General features: G+C 45.7%; 1 protein-coding gene across 5 annotated transcripts in view; it reads left to right on the top strand.

Moving 5' to 3' along the window:
- LOC105687196 (1-phosphatidylinositol 4,5-bisphosphate phosphodiesterase epsilon-1-like) overlaps window positions 1-21,294 on the top strand; it is a 60,331-nt gene that overhangs the window by 19,765 nt on the left and 19,272 nt on the right. For 3 of the 5 annotated variants that reach the window (XM_048648827.1, XM_012402640.3, XM_048648824.1), the window contains exons 2-3: window positions 19,135-19,390; window positions 20,583-20,905. The gene's annotated coding sequence lies outside the window, so the exon portion shown is untranslated. Of the gene's footprint in view, window positions 1-11,322; window positions 11,598-18,558; window positions 18,577-19,134; window positions 19,391-20,582; window positions 20,906-21,294 lie in introns of those variants that run through there. The other 2 variants (XM_048648825.1, XM_048648826.1) reach the window with 2 other exon arrangements.

The following is a 21,294-nucleotide window of genomic DNA, read 5'->3' as shown; positions in this document are numbered from 1 at the left end:
ACACGGTGGAAAAATGAACGAGGAAAAAATGAAAATACGAAAAAATCGAGGCGAAACAACGCGGTGTATATTAAAATACGATGACGCGCAACGACGTGAGCCGGGTGACGCGCGCTGAGGGAATTTTTACGATCTCTTTTTCCGCTCGCGAAAATATAGGCGGAATTAAAAGAAAAAAAGAAAAAAAGAAAAAAAGAAAGAAAAAAAAAGAAAAACGTTATTCGTCTTCGCTATCCGAGACCGAAGATGACCGCGAGCGGTAACCCGGGCTCGGGTGGTTGACTGCCGTACGAAAATTTCAAAGTAAATTTTCGAAACGTGTAAATGAATAAAATATTTATTTCGACCTCGATCCCGACGCTGCCAAGAAAATATATATGTACTACACGCCCGCGTATACGTAGCTGCGTAAAGTACATAACACACAGAGTTTCGCGTACTTTACAGTCGCTCCTCGCGAAGAGGATTAGTTTTAACAAATTTCCAATAATTACCTTGTTACACGGCATAAAACGGGGGGCCAGACGTCGGGATAAATACCCAACCGTACAGACGCTTCAGACAGCGTGCCTCTGCAACGCCGAGAAGAAGAAAGTTCGACGCGATAGCCGGGCGCAGGGGTGAATTCGCCGTGGGTAAATACATAGCCGTATGTACCCACGCGGCGGTGCGTATATATCTGAAAATGAATATTAATTGAAAATTGAGGGAAATTGAGCGAAAGCTCAATTTGACAGGGGTGGGAAGGGGTATATTTTGGCTTCATTTTATCGTTGACAAAGGAGAGGCGCGGTTAAAAAGTACGCGAGAGAAGAGAGGATATAAATTTTCTTTTTGTGTCGTGAGCAGCGAAAAAAAAAAAAAAAAGCGCCGGGGCATCGGGGGCTCGGGAGGGATGATCTACGGATCTTATAATTCCCGACGCCCCGCGGTGCGCGCAACGACGTTGTGGGGGGTAGGACCTCGAGCGCCGGTAACGTCGCGTCATCCTAAACCCCGAAGCTTGGCTTTCCCGCAGCAATCTTCATTTTTCTTAGGACGTCCGACCGCTCTCCTTCTCTCATTTCCCACCGGGAAAATATGAGAGGGGTTCGAAGGATCGGGAGAGAGGTGAAAAGGTGGTAGGACGCGATGCAACCGCGCCACGCTCTTGACTGCCGACAAATTTCGTCCCGAAAAATGCGTCGGCCATTTTGCGAAACGGACGCGAGGCGATAAGGGGCTCACTTTTCGTCGTTACATTTTCAACTGTAGTTCTACTGTTAATTGTTGTTTTTTTTCGTTTTTTTTTTTCAATCTGCATCGCGCGAATCGAAATGTTATTTTTGAGATTAACGGACGGGAACGTGGGGGCGTCGAGGGTAAATTGAAAATCCGGGGCTTCGGCGATATGATTCGTCGATCGAACATCCGATACATGATACGGATGTCAACCTTTTAACGTTAATGAATCCAATTATTGAAGGCGAATAATGAAAGACTTCGTCTCTTCGTGTCTCGATCGGAGAACAGACGAACAAATTTGTGTAAAAAAACAAAAACCAAAAACAAAAATCAAAAAAAAAAAGGATAAAAGAGATAGGAAAGGAAAATTCGTACACGTCGACGATTTATGAATAATTATATCGAATACCATTAACGGGTCGTACGTTATGTACAGATTCTGTACGTATATACGTATACATATACATATGTACACGTGGGTACGGACGCACGTATTAAATATGGACAGAGGTACGTACGTACGTGAGCGCATGTACTTCTATATGTGCACAATAGTAAACAGAATCGAGTAACATGAGTCAAGAGGTACATGTATAAACGTACACCGTGTATATACATATATACATACACGTATATATCGTTTACGCGCGTAGTTTCAACCCTCTGTAATTAGGGTTGATTTCTATTCACGAACACGAGAAACTCTGCAGGCAAGAAGTTAGACTGTTGTGCGTGGCGTATCTGTGGCAACCGCGTTTGATACCGTGCCCAGAAACTCTGCTCTTGCGAGTACACGGTACACACGTAACGGTACATTGTATAACGTATACCCGCCCCGTGTACGTCGTTACGCGTACGTACCGGATTACTCGGTTCGAAAAATTCCGCGATCACAAACGTCGTCGCCCGGGTCGGGGACGAGAGCGAACGGGACCGAAAAACCGGCAACGACCCGCCGAAGAAGACGCCGTCTTTTCTCCCTCTGCGAGATTTTTACTCCCCCTCTTTCTCGTATATTCCTCCCGATTTCGAAAGATGGAGAGAGGGGGGAGGGTGGAGGGTGGAACGCGTCGAATGCGAAGGGGTTGTTTTGCGGTTAATGTTTACCTACAGACACCGTACACACACCTGTCCCAGGTACACGCTACCTACCAGACATTCGTACACGGACACGGAGAGAGACGGCCGTGTACGCAATTTAACTAATTGCAAGTAACACCCCGATGGTCTGAGGTGTGGCTGAACCGCAATCGCGTGTATGTATACGGCGGATCACGGGTCGCGCGCTCGGGTCCTCCTCACTTTGAACCGTGAAATGGGGAGAGCGAACGAACAACGAATCTACCTACGTTAGTACGTACGTACGGTACCCGCGTAATCGTATTCCGGTCCATTTCTCGTTCAATCCCGATCCACCCATTGCTGCGATTTCCGTTTAAGCCCCCGTCGTTGTTCGTCGAGACGCGACTCCATTTTAACGAGACGAAATCGTTGCAGGTGTGCAGAGAGAAAAGATATCGAGGAGAGAAAAGTAGAGTTAAAAAATGAGAAAAATTAAACTCGCCTTTTCCGAAAGGGGAAAATTTTAGGGGCTGCAGGTTCGCGGAGACGGGCAGACTTGGGACGGGCTGTACGTACGTGTGCGCGGTGAATGATTGAAACGATCGATAGAAAGGGAGCGACCGTATCCGAGGCACTGACTTTCACTCACATATATTCACGTACCTTATGTACCTCGTACCGTAAATCCTTTAAAGTTATGCCTTCATCCGCGTCATTGACGCTTTTTTCCTCCGCCGGCTCCTCCGACGAAATGAATATCCCGGTGGACCGGGATCGCTGTACCCGACCACCTGACCTGACCTGAGGGAAAAAAAAAAGAAAAATTGAGAAATATCGTTTGGCTCAAGTCAACGCGGTAATAACGCTCGATAACGATATATTCTCTGATTTTTCGCAAATCGAAAACGATTTTTTCCACCCGGTCATTTTTTGTTTGCTCCAAATTTCTACCTTTCTTTTTTTTTTTTTTTTTTTTAATTCTTTCGAAACGAGCACTCGGAGTTCCTTCGCGAGAGCGATGATGTATTAAAAAATTTCAACCGAGTAAAAATTATAGGTGGACCGATGCGAAACGCGAGCGTCGCGACGCTCGACTATGTACAGGTATATTAACGTACCGCTGCAGAGTCGACGGTCGAGTATAAAATATGCAGGTAAAATTATTAAAAGAGGATGAATAAATCTGAATAACAAGAGCCGAAGGGAACGAGAGCGACGCTCGGGGACACCCTAAATGAACGAATGTATGAATGAATGAACGAACGAACGAACGGCGAATCGTGAGAATCTACAGAGAATTTGCCGCGCGATTCGAATATTCAAATAAATTATACAAGCGATCGCCTCTGTTTTTGTTACATCAATTTTTCGTTTTTATTCATTTTTTGTTTGCTTTTTTTATTATTTTATTTATTTTTTTTTTTTTTCCCATTTTACAAACCTGATTCTCGCCGTACCGCATACGTAATTATTCTAATTTCGCTGAACGAAAAGCAAAACGGAAAGCGGAAAAAATGGAAAAACGCAGAGGAAAAATGAAATTAGTTTTCTAGGTACACCCTTAGCGGGCCGCTCCGATCCCTCGTCCCTTTTACCATGCATGTATGAAGCTCAGATTGAATATCAAGCGCTGCAACATACGAATAAAGATCGCCTCTAATTATTTATCCATTTTTCTATTTTTCTTCCTGCGGCAAATTTCTCGTTTTTCCATACCGTCTACGCCCACGTGATACAAACAGGAGTACCATGTGATCCGACACACACGTGTGGAACATGGTTTGAGTTCGGGTAAACGATCGTACCCTGTATAAAATGCACGTGCGGGTTGAGCATATCTCTGATTTTCATAGCCCGTTTTATTGTTATAAAATATAGAAGAGGGTAAAATACACCATCTGATTTTCGGCGTGTACGTACGCGAGGAATGTTCTCTCTACGTATATTATTACACAGGTATTCGCATGGCTGTAATGCAGTAGCTACGGTACGTAAAAATTCTTTGACAACCAAATAGCTGATTGAGAGGGAAAAAGAGAGAGAGAGAGAGAAAAGAAGAAGAAAGGAAAAAAGGGACCGCGGAAAATAATGCGAATTCATAAACTTTCGAGGGCGCGCGATTTGAAAAACGTACATATCTGGTATACCCATGTAATACATAACATTCCAGTCCATACGTATACGATGTATATCTACCTGTACCGGTGTTAGTGACGCGCCGGATATCCTGCTCTTCCACTCTAATGTTGTAAATATAAAATAGGAGATAGACTTTTTTTTAAAACTTTTTTTTAAAGCGTAGCTTCAAGAGACGAACAGTTTTTAGTTTCTGACAAAATGTAATTTTATCCAACGAGATACGTGGATTGATTTATATCAGAATCACGTTCACTTCCGTTCTCGCATTGTCAAGTTGCCATTCGATTAACATTATCGCGTAAATAATTCAGCGGAAAAAAAAGTAAAAAATGTGGTATAAATCTGCAGCGATTCGTAACAATTTGCAATATAGGTGACTCACCGATATACCGGGTGTGTCAAAAGTAACGAACGACGTTGTTACAGCTGATAGAAAATGAAATTCTGAGACGAAAAGTCCTCAGTCATTTTTTGACCAGACGCCTGGATAATTAATTATCAAATAAAATGAGAAGCCAATCAAGTGCGCGCTACAGTGGCAAAACACAACCTAACCTCTCGCGTCTCACTGTCGCAGTCACCTATTACATTCCCTCTGTGTTGTCTTGCCGCTGTAACGCGCACCTGATTGGCTTCTCATTTTATTTGATAATTAATTATCCAGGCGTCCGATCAAAAAATGGCTGAGGACTTTTCGTCTCAGAATTTCATTGTCTATCGGATGCAACGATGGCGTCCGTTACTTCTGGAACACCCAGTGTACACGACTGACCGTATTATATAATTGGCTGTTGAACGCGGAAGTCACTGTATTCGTCTCGCCGAAAATTCATGTAAATTTTATAACAAGTAATAACAACATTAATAAAAATATGAAATAAAATGGGAATAAAAAATGATATCGTATTACGTATAATGGGCGTACGTATATATTCACCGTTCTTTTTTGCCCGCCTCCCCCCGCCTACTTGTGACGCCCGGGCCGAATAAGAGCCGCTGTCGGAGGAGATTATGTATCCCGAGGACGTCGTTACTCGCATAATACAGATACACGAAAATTCGAGGGGACAAAAAATATTGAAAATAAGAGGAAATAAAAAATGTCAGCAAAAAAAAAATTCACCGCAGGTGCGTCACCCCGTAATAAATAAGGAGCTACCTCCGATTTCCCTCGTAAACCCCCGCGTTTTTTTTCCCCCATTGAAAAAAATTGGCGAACGTCCTTCCCCCGTTACATACATATATCTTGTTACCGTGAGGTACGAACGTAGGTACCTCGAATCTGCTCTCTTTGTTTCCCGTATTTTTCTTATTTCGGCGCGTGCAGAATCCTCAGAAAGTTTGGTCCATCGTTGTCGACGCAACGTATTCGCCGTACGTGAATCCGATAGTTGTATAACGAGATGTAAGTTGTAACGAATTACGAAGAGCGAATGGAGCAACTGGGCCGACCTTATTGACACAAAGTTGCATGTGGATGCGAACGATAGTGTGCAGTGGTTTTAATTACTTTCCGCAGAGCTTTCTGTTTACAACATGGCTGCCTAGCGGCGAAGCGAGAGCGATTCCAGCTCGACGCCAGAAGGTTGCTACGATAGGATCCGACTTTCGTGTACGCGTTATTCCGAATCTGAGTGCCGCAAATGAAACACATTTGTAACGTGGAACCGCCCCCGCCTACATCTGGGTATACATAGGTGTATACATATATTTAATTTACTTTAGCACGCGCAGGTCGGTCGGCCTGCAATTATCGCAGTTTTTCATTTTCTCTCCCTTTTATCTTTTAAACGAGATTTTGCCGCCGGCTTTTTTTCCCAGGGATGTACAGAGGGATGAAAAAAAGAGGAAAAAAAAACAACGAAAAACCAAAAAAAAATGTTAACGGTACGTGGGCACGGTCGTACACCTATACGTATTACGTAACTGACGCAACAATGATTTCTATACGTGGCGTTATTCTCGCTGCACCTGGGCTATAAAATAAAATATATGGTGGGAGCGCGGAAAAATACGATATTCTCCGACGGACGTCTGTTACGGTATAGCGATATTATATACGGCTTTTAAAATGTAAATTACAGAGATAACAAATGCCGATTTTGTTTTACTTTGTTCCGCTTTTTCTATTTGTTTTTCATCTCTTTTATTCCTCGAGCTTCTTTCCTATCCCGTATGTACATAGAAATACATGGGAATATTACACAAGCTTGCGCATACGTATACCTTATACGTATTCAACTTTAGCGGAACAATTCTCACGAGCCGCTCGTTTGTCAAGTGAAACAAAGAACGGGTATAGGCTATAACTTAAACGGATTGCGAGTCATCCGTTTTTAGATTTTATATATATATAATACGCATATGAGTATCGCGTTCCTTTCAAACGGCACCTGCACGTTACAACGACCCCGATTTCGCTACGTTTTATTTCCTCGCGCGCTGCAACGGCCTCGGAACTTTTTACGGGCTACTTCGAATCGATCGACGATACGGAGCCGCGGTAAAAAAAAATTAAAAACGATCGAGCGAATATCTCTGGCAAGTTTTTTCACCAAGTTGGTCGAATCGTATACGGTCGGAGGAGTGAGAAACAAACAAGAAAATGACAAAACGCATCGCAGTAAAGATGTGCGAAGTTGGAAGACGAGGTGGAGAGAAAATAAAAAGTAACGAAACGGAAGGGGAGAGAGAGAGAGAGAGAAACGAGGGAGACAGCGCTCTCTCCCTCTCTCTCTGTCTCTCGGTACCTCAAGGGGTGGGTTTCGCGAGTCCCTCGTATATATCCCAATTAGAGACACACCCGACTCATTCGTCTCTTCGTACTCTCGTCCGCTTTCCCTCGGCAGCGAATGCGGGTGTTGTAACGCGCGAGCGGACGAGATCCGCTGAAATCTCACGCCAACGCCCTGCGGCACCCTCACGTTGCCCGCGGCCTTATTCTTTTTGATTTTATTCTCATTCGGATGTACGGGAAAACCGTCGCGGAGCCGTATCCGCGTCCGACTTTAAGCGCGACGATCTCGCGAAGAGGAACGAGAACGTCCCGCGTCAACCCTATCTTGGGAATGAAAACAACCACAATTCACAGCGACGGGGATATTTCAGAGACGCGTCAAAAATTTGAACTCAACCGAGGCGTATAATCGCGGTAACGCGATGGTAATTTTTACAAAAATCACGAACCCCTCCCCCCCCGGGCTATATCGGTCCATCGACGGGTATAGCTTCGTTTTTTCGTCGTGATCCAGTGTAACGCGTCGATGTATGGTAATTGGCCGATGGTCGTCTATCGGTGGAAATGGAACACTAAGGTTGCCGCTAGTTACGCGGATTAGTTCCGGTCAATGGAACGATGCAATGGTTCGATTGATTTCAGCCACGGTGACCGCCCCCGACATGCAATTCCGCGCGCGGCGACGAAACGATCCGAATTCAGAGAGGGAAAAAACAACGATTATCATCGGTAAACGTGGGGAGCAGGAAAAAGAGCGAAAGAAGAAGAAGAAGAAGGAGAAGAAGAAGAAAAGGAAGAAAAAAAAGAGAAAGATCGAACCCCGCACGTACCGAAGGATACCTCAGCTACGTTACACCCTGGCGTAAAATCGGCGGAGTACACGGGGATGGAATAAGTAGGAGTTAATAGCTGATAATAAAAAGCGAGTTTTACGTTTCCCGTGTACAAGATACAGCTGTAAATTATTCGGGCGACACTTATACGGCCGCGGTGGCTTCCGCCGCAGCGCGGATCCATTTTCCCCTTTGTCGTTGGTCGCCTGAAAATTTACGTCGAACGTGTACGTGCGACGTTTTCGCTCGAGTTTCGACGAATTTCCCTATAAATAGAGCGCGGAACTCGGTCGCGTTTGAAAAATAGCGAGCGATCCCCGCGAGCGCGAACTTCCCGCCGAAATATTGCGTTTCGCAACGGCCGTCGACGGCCGTCTTCTTGACTTCTTCTTTATGTTTTTTTTCTATCTTTCGAATTTTCACCGTACGCGTACGTCCACGACTCTGTTTACGTATCTCGCGCGAATGTCGACCGGCCACCCTTCGCGGACTCACCCCTACGTGATATTTCTAATATACCTATATATGAGAGATGATCGAGGATCATATATTTGCCCAGAACCGGAAATGTTAGCGTCGTTGACCGGAAATTAAGACTTCTAATCGCCCGACGTCACTTTCACTTACAATCTCTACGTGTTTATTATACATATATATATATATAAAGTTATACAGGGTGTACGCAACGCGACGCGAGGGTCGCTGCATCGAGCTGAGTAGTCCGAACAGACGCCCGAGAACGCGTCATTTTTTTTTTTTTTTTTAGTTTTTCATAATTTATAAGGCAGTCGCGACGTCCCAAAGTTTCGATATTATTTTCACACGTCTTTGACGTGCAGGAGAAAAAAAAATTATTCCCTTATCTCTAAAAATAAAATAGCCCGTGCTGTATACGCGGAGAAGGCGGATGAAAAAAATTGAAAATTGTTGAAAAAAAAAAAATTGCAGCAGGGTGGCCGATCGCGTCTTTCGGGCGGCGATTTCTCGACGGGGTTCGCGAGCGTTTCGCGGATCTCGTTTTGCATATTTTTTTTTCACCGCCAAAAAACGGCGTTTCATCCCCGATGAGATTATGAATATAAATGGACGCTTACGATCGCCTTTATTGTAGGTGTATTACACCCCGGCCCCGTTTCCCCTCCGTAAGTAATTGGCATGTAAATGCCTGCAATTCATTTTCCACGCCTCGAGTACTTTATTATGTAATTTATCTCGTCCCGTACACGTGTATATACGTGTATACATATAGCCGTACACATCGCGCTACCGCGCGGTAGGGCATCTTACAGGTGCAGGACTTTGTTACGGTAATACATGACGTACGAGTGGTGGAGCGTGTACAACGTTCGATTCTGATACTCTAGATTCCGTCAGAGTCAGTTCCGTCGGTCAAACGCGGATGAAAAATCATCGGAAAGATGAACGAGAGAACGAGGAGAAAAAAAAAGAAATCATCGCAACTCCACTGCCGCGACGAATTCGTCGCTCGCTTGGGTTTGTTACGTCGTTTTTTTCTCATTTCTTTTTATTCAAAATTTCGCTGCAGATTCGTCTTCGACGTATCGCGTGTGTTTCACACGTGTCCTACGTGTACACGTATCATACAGGGTAGCAGGAAAAAGCACACGTGCCGAAGTAAAGCAGCAGCTGCCGCTAACGACGCAACTTTAGCCAATGTTTTATCACGAGTCACGTACTACGCGCGGCAAACAAAATTCTAACTTTCTGTTTTCATTTTTTTCTTTTCTTTCTCTCTCTCTCCCTCTCCTTTCGCGGAAAAATTTGTTATTCTTCGCTCTTTTCTCATCCGCGTATTACGTTCCACGCGAAGGAATATCGCGTCGCGCGTTCGAATTTCGAACAAGGAATCCCCCGATTTTCGCACACCCTCTTCGTCGAGGGTTTCCGCGAGGCCCTTTTTCGTGGCTTACGCCCTTCTGGCTCCCGATTCCCACCCCCGCGGCGATATCGAGTCCAACAAATCGCGGCGGAATCATTTTATTCAACGTTCGTCTGCACACGGAGCGCTGAAAATTAATTGCTAAGCTTTAGAAGGTGAATCTAGGTTGGCGTTAGACACCTCGGTTTAAATTCTATCCGGATAATACGGGTTGCCCCGAGGTGTTAAGCGCCGAGCTTCGCGGATCTCGCTCCTCGTGATTTCTCTTCCCGCGTGTAACTAATGACGACACGCCAAGATGACGTACCATCCGTACCGCGGGGTCCGGGCGTGTGTGCGCTGCCCTCAATTATTCATCGTTACGTCGTTATTGCGTACATCACTTTATACCAACTTGGAAATTAAGTTTCAGACGGTCGAGATTCGTTAGAAAATGATATGTTTCTTTATTCCGCGGGGCTCGCGAATTGATTTTTTTTTTTTGTCAAGGGTTGACGGGTCAATCGACGTCGGGAGGTACGAAAATCGCGAAGAAGCTCTTCGGAAAATACCGTGAGAAAATGAAATTAATCCAGCCCTAGGGGGACGGAGCGTTTGCCTTATATTTTTGTCGGTAGTCGAACGAGCCGCTGCGTTGTTGGGGTGTACCTGAGGTAAAAATTGCTCGGCAAAAGGTGCGCGGGCTTCGCATACCCGGTGATCGTGGACCGGCAAATATACAACCGCATGCATATTCATACGGAGGCGCAATTTGCAAATGACTTTACCTATGTCAAGAATGCTCTTTGGAATATCGATCGATCCGGCTGTGTCATAAGGTGTGCTCCGCGCCGGTTGGTACAGCCGCTGGCTGCATATAGGAGTGTATATTATTGCATATATATATATATATATATATATATACACCTATATGCCTACTTCACCTACACATATATAACACGTATAAGCGTTATTACCGCGGTACGCGGTACACGCGCATGTCCTACGTGGTAGGGCTCACCTACGGGCAATATAATTCATGCACCAGAAGTGGCGGAATTGGTTCAATCAAATTTAGGCAGGATATTCCGATACAAGCAAACTCGATAACTGCCTGCCACCTGCACAGCCGTACGCGTACGCAAAGTATATACATATCCATATATATGTACTAATATAAACCAAACGGATGACGTGTAGAAAATATCTGGCCAAACGACTTCGTTCGGCTAATCGAACCCGTTGTGCAAATATTTTCTCTCCCTTTGCGTTACTTCTTCTTTTCATTAAATATGTTATTTTCATTTTTTCATATATATACATATACCACATTTTTTATTCCTCTTTTTTTTTTTCATTTTATTTCTTCTCATTTCGTTAGCCGCGATACATTTTGCAACATCTATTTAGCGAAGAGACGACGACGTTGGAAAAAACAAAAATAAAAATAATAATAAGTAAGAAAGACAAAAATCGGTAACGACCACGACCGTGAGTCCAGAGACTAAATAACAGGGGAAGACGACATGCGAGCCGGCATGGAGAAAGAGCGCAAAAAAATATGATAGAAAAACAAAAAAAAAAAAAAAAAGAGAGAAAAAAAAACAAGGAAAGTACCTTATTTCTTCGCTTCGAGAGTGACGAGGGTTTGGGGAGTGATATGGTATAATGGCATTGAAGAAATGGAACCCGAGCTGCCCTCCATTGAAGAGCTGAGATATAAGTAGGTACATACACGACGGTATACTTATATCTACGGTTCTTTCATTTACAGTCTATATATATACATATATATGTATATATATCCTTTATTTTTTACCTATACATTCGGCATACACCCGACCCGCACGTAATGTACACGTGTGTCCCCCAATACCTCTGGTCGAACTTTTCCGATAAATGTGCACAAAGCTGCAAAACTGAAAAATTACCTGTAAAAGCGTGTATGCCGATATTGATCGTAATGACGAATCGTGTGTACGTAGTAGGTACGTATACCACGGACGGGTATATAATTACACGTGTATGCATGTGAAAGGAAAAGATAATATCCCAATTACCGTCGTTACATTAATCAGCTGCGGTGGTCATATCGTGCGATGGGAGATGAAAAGAAACAAAAAAAAAAAAAGAAACAACGAAAAATAAAGGAGAAAAAGTTCGAAATAATATTCCATTTCATTCGGAGATACGTGTATACGTATGTACATCGTAGATACGTACGTACACACAATACGTGTGTCCGTAGATATATATATTCCGCGGGTATATGGTCATATTGTGTACGTGGATATAATATAATGGCTGGTGAAAAAGTTTTTAATTAAATTAACCGTCAGTCACGTCCCCTGCTATGCAGTCAGCTCACTTGTACATATATATATATATATATATATATATATATATATATATATATACATATCAGGGTATACGTATCTACATATACATCCAACTCTGCTGTGGATATATAAGGTGTACACATAGGAGTACAACGGATAAATGTACTAAGCGTGCGATGCAGGATGCCCATTAGTTGGAATTCTGATCTTTTAATCCGTCTCTCCCTTTTTTTTTTTTTTTTTTTTTTTTCTGTTTTTGATGCAAACTCAGTCGCGTGTCAGCTACGTTATTATGATCATCGAAAGGCGTTACGTGACGATGAGCAAACTGTGTAAATCGATCGCGCGAAAGTCGCGCGAGAAAAATAGATAAGGAGAAAAGGAGAAATTTTTTTTTTTTTTTTTTCTCAAATTCGAAAGATCGACGTATCACACGTGAAGTGATTGGCGATGGGGCGATTCAATTCCCCTCCCCGAAAATAAGTACATTACGTGTAAACGTATATTTTTCTCACGCCTCGAATAAGAGGGGAGAAAATAAAGGAGATAAAAAGAGTTTGAAGAGATCAGTCGAATCGAATCGAGTTGATTTAATTCTTCTTTCTTTCTTTCTCCTCTTCTCGCTTCACCTGCACCCGGTGTTATCATATGAACGCGCGAATATTGTACGTACGTATACATGACAGCTCGAAAGTAATCAAATTATTTTAAACCAAAACCGAAACTTCTTTTTTCTTTGTTAGCCCGTTAGCTGGTTTTTTCTTCTTCTTTTTTTTCCAACGTTTTTGAATCGAGCTTTGTATTCAGTTTTTTGCTGTCGGTTTTTCGGAAATAGGAACAAAAAATTTAAATCTCCATTCTCCCCTCGTCATCCGTCGACCGTAGCGGATTCCTTTTTTTTCTTTTTTTTTTTTTTTCAAACCAACATCATATCGTGATCGGCTGTATATTTTCGGATGGAAAAATTCTTCGCATTGTTTCGCAAAACATATATTTTCGATCCGCTTTCATATTTGTATTCTCTGTATTCAGGTTTTTTTCTTTATCATCGAACAAAACTTTTTACCGCAATACATACAACTATACCATCCATTAAATATTGAATTCCGTACGTCCTAAAAATACAGTGATTTTGTTTTCTTTCTTCTATTTTCGTCCGTTTCGAATATACGTAGATGAATCATTTCGACATTTTGAAATTAGATTTTTATTATATGCACACAACCGAAGAAGCTTTACTTTCCACTCTTCGTTTACGTCCGCTTCGTTTCCGCGAGACTTTCTTACGCCGTTTTTTCTCCTTTTTTTTTTTTCTTCCGTCTCTCTTCCTTCTACCCGGTGAAATCTTAATCAGTGCCAAATCTACGTCGCGCGCGTCCCTAGACCGCATCATCCGGAAGCACGCGACGTTCGCGAGCGCGTCACGCGAACTTTTCGTACGATTCCGAGGCCCGTGGGTACGTACACCCGTTTGAATCGATCGTGGATCGTCGTGCGGACAACTTTTTCGCGTAGCTGTGCCGCCCACCGAAAATTGTCCAAGGGAGCGAGGCCGCGGGGCGAGTCACGATCGATCCGATCGCGTGTACGACACACGCCTCCGACTATACGTATAGCGAAAACGCGTAGGGAAGGAATGAAAAAGGAGAGAGAGAGAGAGAGAGAGAGAAAAAAAAAAGGAGGAAAGCGTCTCGAGAATTGAGAGAGCGAACGTAATCACGAGATGGATAAATGGTCAACGGAATATCAGATACGGGAACTACGCGAGGGGCTTTTTCAGTTGATTACGTAACTTCGTCACGTACGCGACTGTCCGTACATTATATGCATGCATACGTGCCTCGTCGAGTGCAGCGTGAGTTGGATCGGTCGCATAGGCAAACTCTTAACTTCGTTGGAGTCCCGCGATCGGCCGGGTAACATTTAATTATTGTTTGACCCAAATGCCGGCGCACGGCGAGTTGTGGGTGGAAAAATGTCTCACGGTTAATTACTCGTCCAAGAATGATGCGGCTGGCGCAAATCAACAGCGCGAATTCAAACGATTTCGGTTTCGGAATAAGGCGTATCGACGTCACGACGCACTACGAAGATCTCGTTGATCCCCCCGCCGAAAAGAAATAAAGAGAAAGAATTTTTGTTTCATTCCCAAATTTTCACTTCGTCCAGTTTCCTCAAACGGGGTTGATTTTCGTTCGATCGAATAACGCGGGGAATCGCTCGCTCGACCATTTACACTAAACATGTACATACGTATGTATATACAATATATATCGCGATGTACAGCGTGTACGTACGGAAGCGAGTACATACCCCTCGCAGCCCGGCTGATCGCGGTGAAGAGACACGTACATTTGACGTTGTACTATGCGTACGTATACATATGTATAGAGAAGGCACGTATAGGCGGATACATGGGTGTAACGCGACCTATCGAGGGTCGTATGCGCAACAATACGTAGATGAATATAGTGCTTGGAAACGGCGAGGTATAGAAAGGAATTTTCTGTTTCCCTTGTTTGAAATTTTTAACTTTTCTCATCCCCCCTCCCCTCCCGTGGAGGTAACTTGGAATACCGAATCGATGACACGTGAGGGCAGGTGGTTGTCACGTTCTATGGTACTACGTGTGTGTGTGTGTGTAACGTACGTTAGTTTACACACAATGCAGGGAACTCGGTAACTGTTTTCATTCGATAATAGGAAAGCTTATTGTTACGGGGCCGCCATTATTCCAACTTGCCCCGGTGACAGAGGTATTAGTTTTGTGTGGAACGTGCACGTGCCGCCGCCGCCACCGCCGCCGCCGCCACCGCTGCAACGTAGAAGGGGATGTTTGGATATTACACAACACGCGTACACCCGTAATAATATACCACACACACGAGCATCGTGTAGACGGGATTCGTCTCCCGTTTAGCTTCGCAGATATACGCGAGAGCACAATGTTCGAAGAGAAACGACATTCCGTCCGCCAGATCTCCGCGCTATCGTCGATTGTTCGGTGTACAATGTACGGAAATCTGATTTCGCAGGTATAACGGAGTCTCGATGACGTTTGTCTTCCACCTACCGAGAGCTACCCTCAGCCGTATTTCGTCGAGAATTCGGAAAGATCGCCGTCTGCTTGCCCATTTGTTTCATCTCCCCGTCTCACGAGGCGCGCATAAACACGTGTCGTGAGTTTATAATCCAGCGGTCAGATAAGGGCTGTGCAGGTATTCAAAATTTTCCTTTTGCCGGAGAATATGGGGGGGGGGGGTTTGTATCTGGTTATCGTTATGTGAGTACAGAGATTCGCAGCTTTTGGGTCGGTCACATGCCCCCCCCCCCACCCTTGGCAAACGTGGACACGACCGGATTCCGTGAATTCGTCGTTCGCGGAATCGTTCCCCTCCGGTGTTACCCTCTCCCGTTACGGTGACCTTCCACCTCGCGTACGAAGAAGCTTACGGATCCCGTTGTTACGCGTTAGTAACGTGAAAGAAGAAGTGAAAACAACCGAAACTACGCGATGCGCGTCATTTTTGTTTACGAAACGGTAAGAACCTAGGAGAGAACGTTCGACCGGCCTCGGGACACCGGAATTGCGAAACGAATGAAGATCTTATTTAAACCCCTTCTTTGCACGGCGCGGAGGTGTGTCGTCGTTCGTCGAACGTCTGGCGTTTCTTCGTCACGTTTCGAAAAAAGGAAGCGAATGAAAAAAGAAGAAAAAAAAAGAAGTGCCGCAAGCGGTACATAAGGAGCGATGAATAAAATTCCGGGATACCTTATTATCCTTGCGGGGATGAAGAGAATTTTCATTTCCCCGTTTCCCCACCTGCCCCTCTTTCGCTGGCCCGCGCGCTACTCGCGCTTCGGACGAACTCTCGCAAGAGACGAGAAGAGCGCACGCCGCGATGCCTCTTCGCACCGCGGAGTCAGCTGCGTATATAACTCATCATTTCCTCTATTAGTTTTCGGAGGTCGTAATTCATTCTCTTCTTTTCTTTTCCCCTTTCGTCTCCCTACGCCGCGACAGACCCGTTCGTTTCGCGACGAGGAGGGAGCCTAGCTAGCCACCTACTCGACGAACTCGCTTTTTTTTTTCTTTTTTTTTTCTTTTTTCTCTTTTCTTCAAACCCCACCGTATCATTTGTACGGTCCTTGACTTTGTCACGCGTACGTACACGGGGTCCTGCAGGAAGCCCAAAACTCTCGAGGTTATATACGGGTCGCGGAGACACGAGTTCGCCAAGAGAAACAAAGAGGGTTTCACCGAACATATTCAGGGTCTGTATAATACGACTCACCAGCCGTAAGGGATCCCTTTTCAACTTTCCCTCGTCAAAGTGTCACGAATTTTTTTCTCAATATAACGTGTACGTGACACGCGCGCGCGCTCGCAACGTCGAACACCGAAAGGGTGCAACCGACAAAAATTGGAAAACGAAAAAAAAAAAAAACGAAAAACCGAATTGAAACAAATTTGGGTGAGCCGTTGGCAATAGCTCGAGTTACGCCCTTGTGGTTCTCGGACGTCGATACGGTTCTCCCCCCCCCCTTCCCTTTCCCCCCTCGCGCCCCTTTATCTCATCAAACACGTATAAGCTCTATCTCTCCCCGTTGCACGTGTAATAAATATATCCAGGGAAAGAGGAGCGAGAGCTTGCGCGCGTCACACATCACTCACTTAGCGCGTAGGATCTAATGGGATGAGACGGGGTGGTTTTGTGTCGCTTTTGCTGCTTTTGCTGCTTTTGCTGCTTACGCCGGTAAACGCGGGGGCGACGGTTAAGAGCTTTCAAAACTTTCTTACCGCGGTACGGAAGGAGCGGCAGCAGACACTAGCGGCAAAGAATCGGTCTCTCGTTATATCGGGAACACCCGATACCCCGCGGTGTTTGAGGTCTTAATGTTTTCGTATCAATCAGGGTGAAGTTGTTGACACGATCCAATACCATTATTACCCTCCGCCCACGCGCACTCTTCTAGCCTACGTCGCTACCGCTACTCCTCCTCCTGCCTGCCTGCCGCTGCTGCCTCCTTCTAGTTCTCCTCGCTACGATGGCTAATGTATAACAACCGTAACTTTTTACGACGGGGATCGATACGCTCTAGCGTCCGTGCATACTTTCGGGAGGACGTGCGAAATTCGGTAGAAAATTTTTTCGGACACCTCGACGAAATATATACCTAATCGCGGGTGAAAAAAACCCTCGGCTTTTCAACGTTCTCTTGTTTCACCTCCCGGCAAACGTCGAGAGACCTTTTTTCGCGGCGCGTCCAGTTTCCTCCGAATTCTCGGACTGATTTTCTTCTTCTCCTGCCAAACGATATTTTCGAAGTGTAACGTTGGAGGAGAGAAAAAAAGGGGTCGATTTTTCGGGCCAGTTTAGCTCACGTACGGGGCAAGTGATGAAAAAGTTTTCACCGCGAAAGCGAAGTAACGGCGCGGCATTTTTCTTCTCTCGGTATTTTTTCCATCGGTCCGTTTTTATAATACGTCCTCACGGAGGTGGCGCGGGTTGGAAGTAAAGTTTCCTCTCTCTCTCTCTCTCTCTCCCTCTCTCTCTCCTCGAGGGAAATAGTGGGCGGTTTCAGGTACATCGCGCTTCGATATCCTGCCCCGGCTATCAAAGCAATTTCCAACTCCTGTTATTGCCGCGAGTAGCGAGCGTTATAACGGCCGCTGCGCTAACAGACGTCGCTAGTGCTCTCGCGAACGATCGGAACCCATTGTTTCGACGCTCTTTCGTTTGATGAAAAGCACGATTTGCCGCTTCCCAACGGCTTGCGGGGGGGGGGAAAACCTCGAGGAATATCGCTTTACCACCGGTATTACTCGGTGCGCACGGACGTAACCCGCGAATCGGCCGCAACCCTCCGACGATCCTCCGTTCTCTCGGCAATATTTCAACGACGTATCTCCCCACGGTTCGTTCAACGTCGTCGTCGTCGTACCGCAACGTCACCCGCTTCGCCGGATATTATTATCTTCGAACGAACGAAGAACGAACTTGGCGTACGTTGTACTTGTCTCACCGTCGGACGACGCATCTTCGGTACACGGGGTGTTGAGAAATTTTTCAAAAATCATTCACCGACGACGAACCGGAGATGCGGATGAGAAAAAGAAAAAAAATTGACCAACGAAAGGGATGAGGTGGAAAACCTTTGCGAAGGAAAGCTCCCCTTTTTTTCTCATCGCTTCCGGTTATTCCGAGCGAAACGTCGGAAGCATATCGAAGAACTTTCGGGGACTCGGGGCGGGTGTACATCCCGCGGAGTTCTTCGAGTTTAATTCCAACATCCGGCCAGATGAATGGATCGGATTAGCGGTCGCTTAACGGCTTTACTCCGGCGACAAGAACTTAAAAGGTATATGTATACGTACGTATACGGGGCGGGGAGCTTTCGTCTCGTCTACGAAATTAATTCGAGAATATTCTGCCTCGCGTCGTCGTCGGCGCGCTGGAAAATACACTTTCCTCGTCGGTTGTACATACGTATAGGATAACAGTTGTTGTACCGCGGAAATGCCCACGTACGCGATAGGTATACGGTGTAACGACGTCCGGATTTTGCAGCCGGTTTATCGCATTATACCTGTAATACGGATGTGCGGCTTTCGTCCAATTAAGGGACGGCGAATTATAAATTGAAAAATTCATACCGTACGATAAAACCACCACCCCATCTGAAATCGATTCGACGCAACAATTCACCGCCAATTACCCTTCATCGGTTGAAAAAAAAAATAAATAAAAAAAAACAACAAACAAGGCAAATAATAACGAAAAGGAGAGGAAAATAAAAACGCGCTTTCGATGCAGGATGATGGGTCGTAATAGCCGGGCAATTAGCGGGATCCGAATTTGCACCCTACTCGCCCCTCGCCGTTGGTTAATTCGTGGATTTTGTTTTTTCGTTTTTCAGTGACGCACCGATGCCCGGGGTCCGTCGGGCCTGAGAGCTGGACAGAAGGGAGTACGGAGGGGCGCCTTGGGGCGCCTTGGGGCGCCGCCGATCCTCGTCGTCGAGCCCGGCGTCGAGATTGCCGTCGATGGGGCCCTCTTGATGCCGAATAGTGCTGCGGCGTGCGTCGCCCGACGACGAACAACGGCGATCTGCCAATCCCGTCGAAGCGGTCCTGCGTCCTCCACCTCACGTGGCCGCACCATTACCTGATAAGGTTCTCCCAAGAATCGAATCTACGTTTTGAGCAGACGTCTGTTTCTCTCTCCGTTTCTCTCTCCGTTTCTACTTCACTCCGCACGCGCTACAGTTTACTCGTTCACGGGTTACGACGCGCCTCGCGGTTTCAACGTTTCAAATATTTACCGCATCGACTGATACGTTTTATAAGTCGCGGAAACGGAGCCGACGGGCGGGGGTGTACCCCTCAACCGCCGCCACCCCCTACGTTGCATCGGACGGGCGTCGAACGGATATAGCGTTTCGCGCCAACGAAATGGAAATTCGATAATTCGAATCGAATGGGACGTTTCGACGGCGGAGTCGTTAGATCGAAACTTGTCCCACGGCGCCTTTGAATTCCTCGTGTAATTATTGCGTCGGTTGATATATCGGTCCAGATTGTCACGTTCGAGAAATAAAGTCGACAAGATTGCCGAATTCTCTAGATCCACTCATATTGGCTTTGCACGTGTGTACATTATAATGCGCAAGGGATGTGGAGGATTGTAATTTTTTATATTTTTTCTCTATAAAAAAAGATTCGAATTGAAAACGTACCCTTTTCAAAATTTCAGTGAAAACCACATCTGCGGTAATACACAGCTATAATAGATGACGTGTACATGTATATATATATATATATATATATATACGTGATATTTCGCGACATTTCTAAAGCCCGGAGATTTTAATTCATCTTTTAGTCTTTCACGTGAAGGAGCTCGATTGTGGCTCGTTAGTCGGGGGGGGAGGAAAAAAAACCCGGAGCAAAACGAAAGAAGGAATGACATGAAAAAAAAAAAAGGAGAAAAAAAGCAGCACTACTCCTTCCGAGACAAAGAAAAATCTTAGAACAAAGCACTCCGCGTGATAACGCAAATGAAAAGGAAGTAAAAAACGAGACAGAGTTACGTGGAGAATGAAAAAAAAATCGAAAAAAAAAACCCGAGTCAATGAATAAAGTAAATATGTAATTTTCTCTATATCCGAAATCCATGTAGAGATGACCGAACAAATTTGAAAAACTATCGACCCGCGATCATCCGCACTATACAGTTGTAAAAAATCCAAATTCGATATCCGAATCATTAATTTCCGAACGAAAGAACGGAGGATAACGGCCTCCCCCCGGGGAGCGCGTCGAAACACGAGCCCCCTCAACAGTTCCCCTCGTTTCTTTATTGCAGAGCTGGAGAAGCGGCCGCAGCCGCAGCCGCCTCAGAGCTCCGAGGAGCTGGAGGATTTGCACAAGCTGCTACACTTCCCCGAGGAGGTGGCGATCAGGTTGTCCGAGTGCGAGTACCAGTTGTTCTATCAGGTGCCACCGAGCGAGTACCTGCGTCACGTAGCGCAGGACATATCAGCGTCCCGCAAGACCCCGAGGCCACCGCCGTCGCCGGGTTGCAACCCAAGCACAGCCAACAGTGCCACGCAGACCGAGGGGGGGGAGTGGGGGGGACTGGCACCCGTCTTCTCGTCTGTGCAGACCCTCATCAACCGCTTTAATGAGGTAGCCACTCGGCTGGCGCTGCCCTTGCTCCTCCCTAACAAGGTTGCTCGAGGACGCGGGTATAAAGGCCAACCTGCGCCGCGACGCCGCCGCAACCCCCGCAACCCCCGCGACCCCCGCGACCCCCGCGACCCCCGTACCCTTGGCGAACGACGATCGAAAATAAAAGCGAAGAGGATGCACGGAAAACTAGAGAATCCCGCGAAATAAACCACCCGCGAGCCATTTTTCACCCCCCCGAAGATTCCCCATCAGGCGCGTTACACCTCGTGCATTGAGTTGAGGCGAGGGGTGTTTTCTTTCGGCGTTTCGTTTTCGTTCGATTGTCTGCGAGGTTTCACTCGTTGTTACTTTCGCCGCGCAATTACGCGTTATCGAAATGAGAGACC

Source organism: Athalia rosae, chromosome 1 (assembly GCF_917208135.1).
Source record: "Athalia rosae chromosome 1, iyAthRosa1.1, whole genome shotgun sequence".
Taxonomy (NCBI): Eukaryota; Metazoa; Arthropoda; class Insecta; order Hymenoptera; family Athaliidae; genus Athalia; species Athalia rosae.
This window is presented reverse-complemented; position numbering and strand designations above follow the sequence as displayed.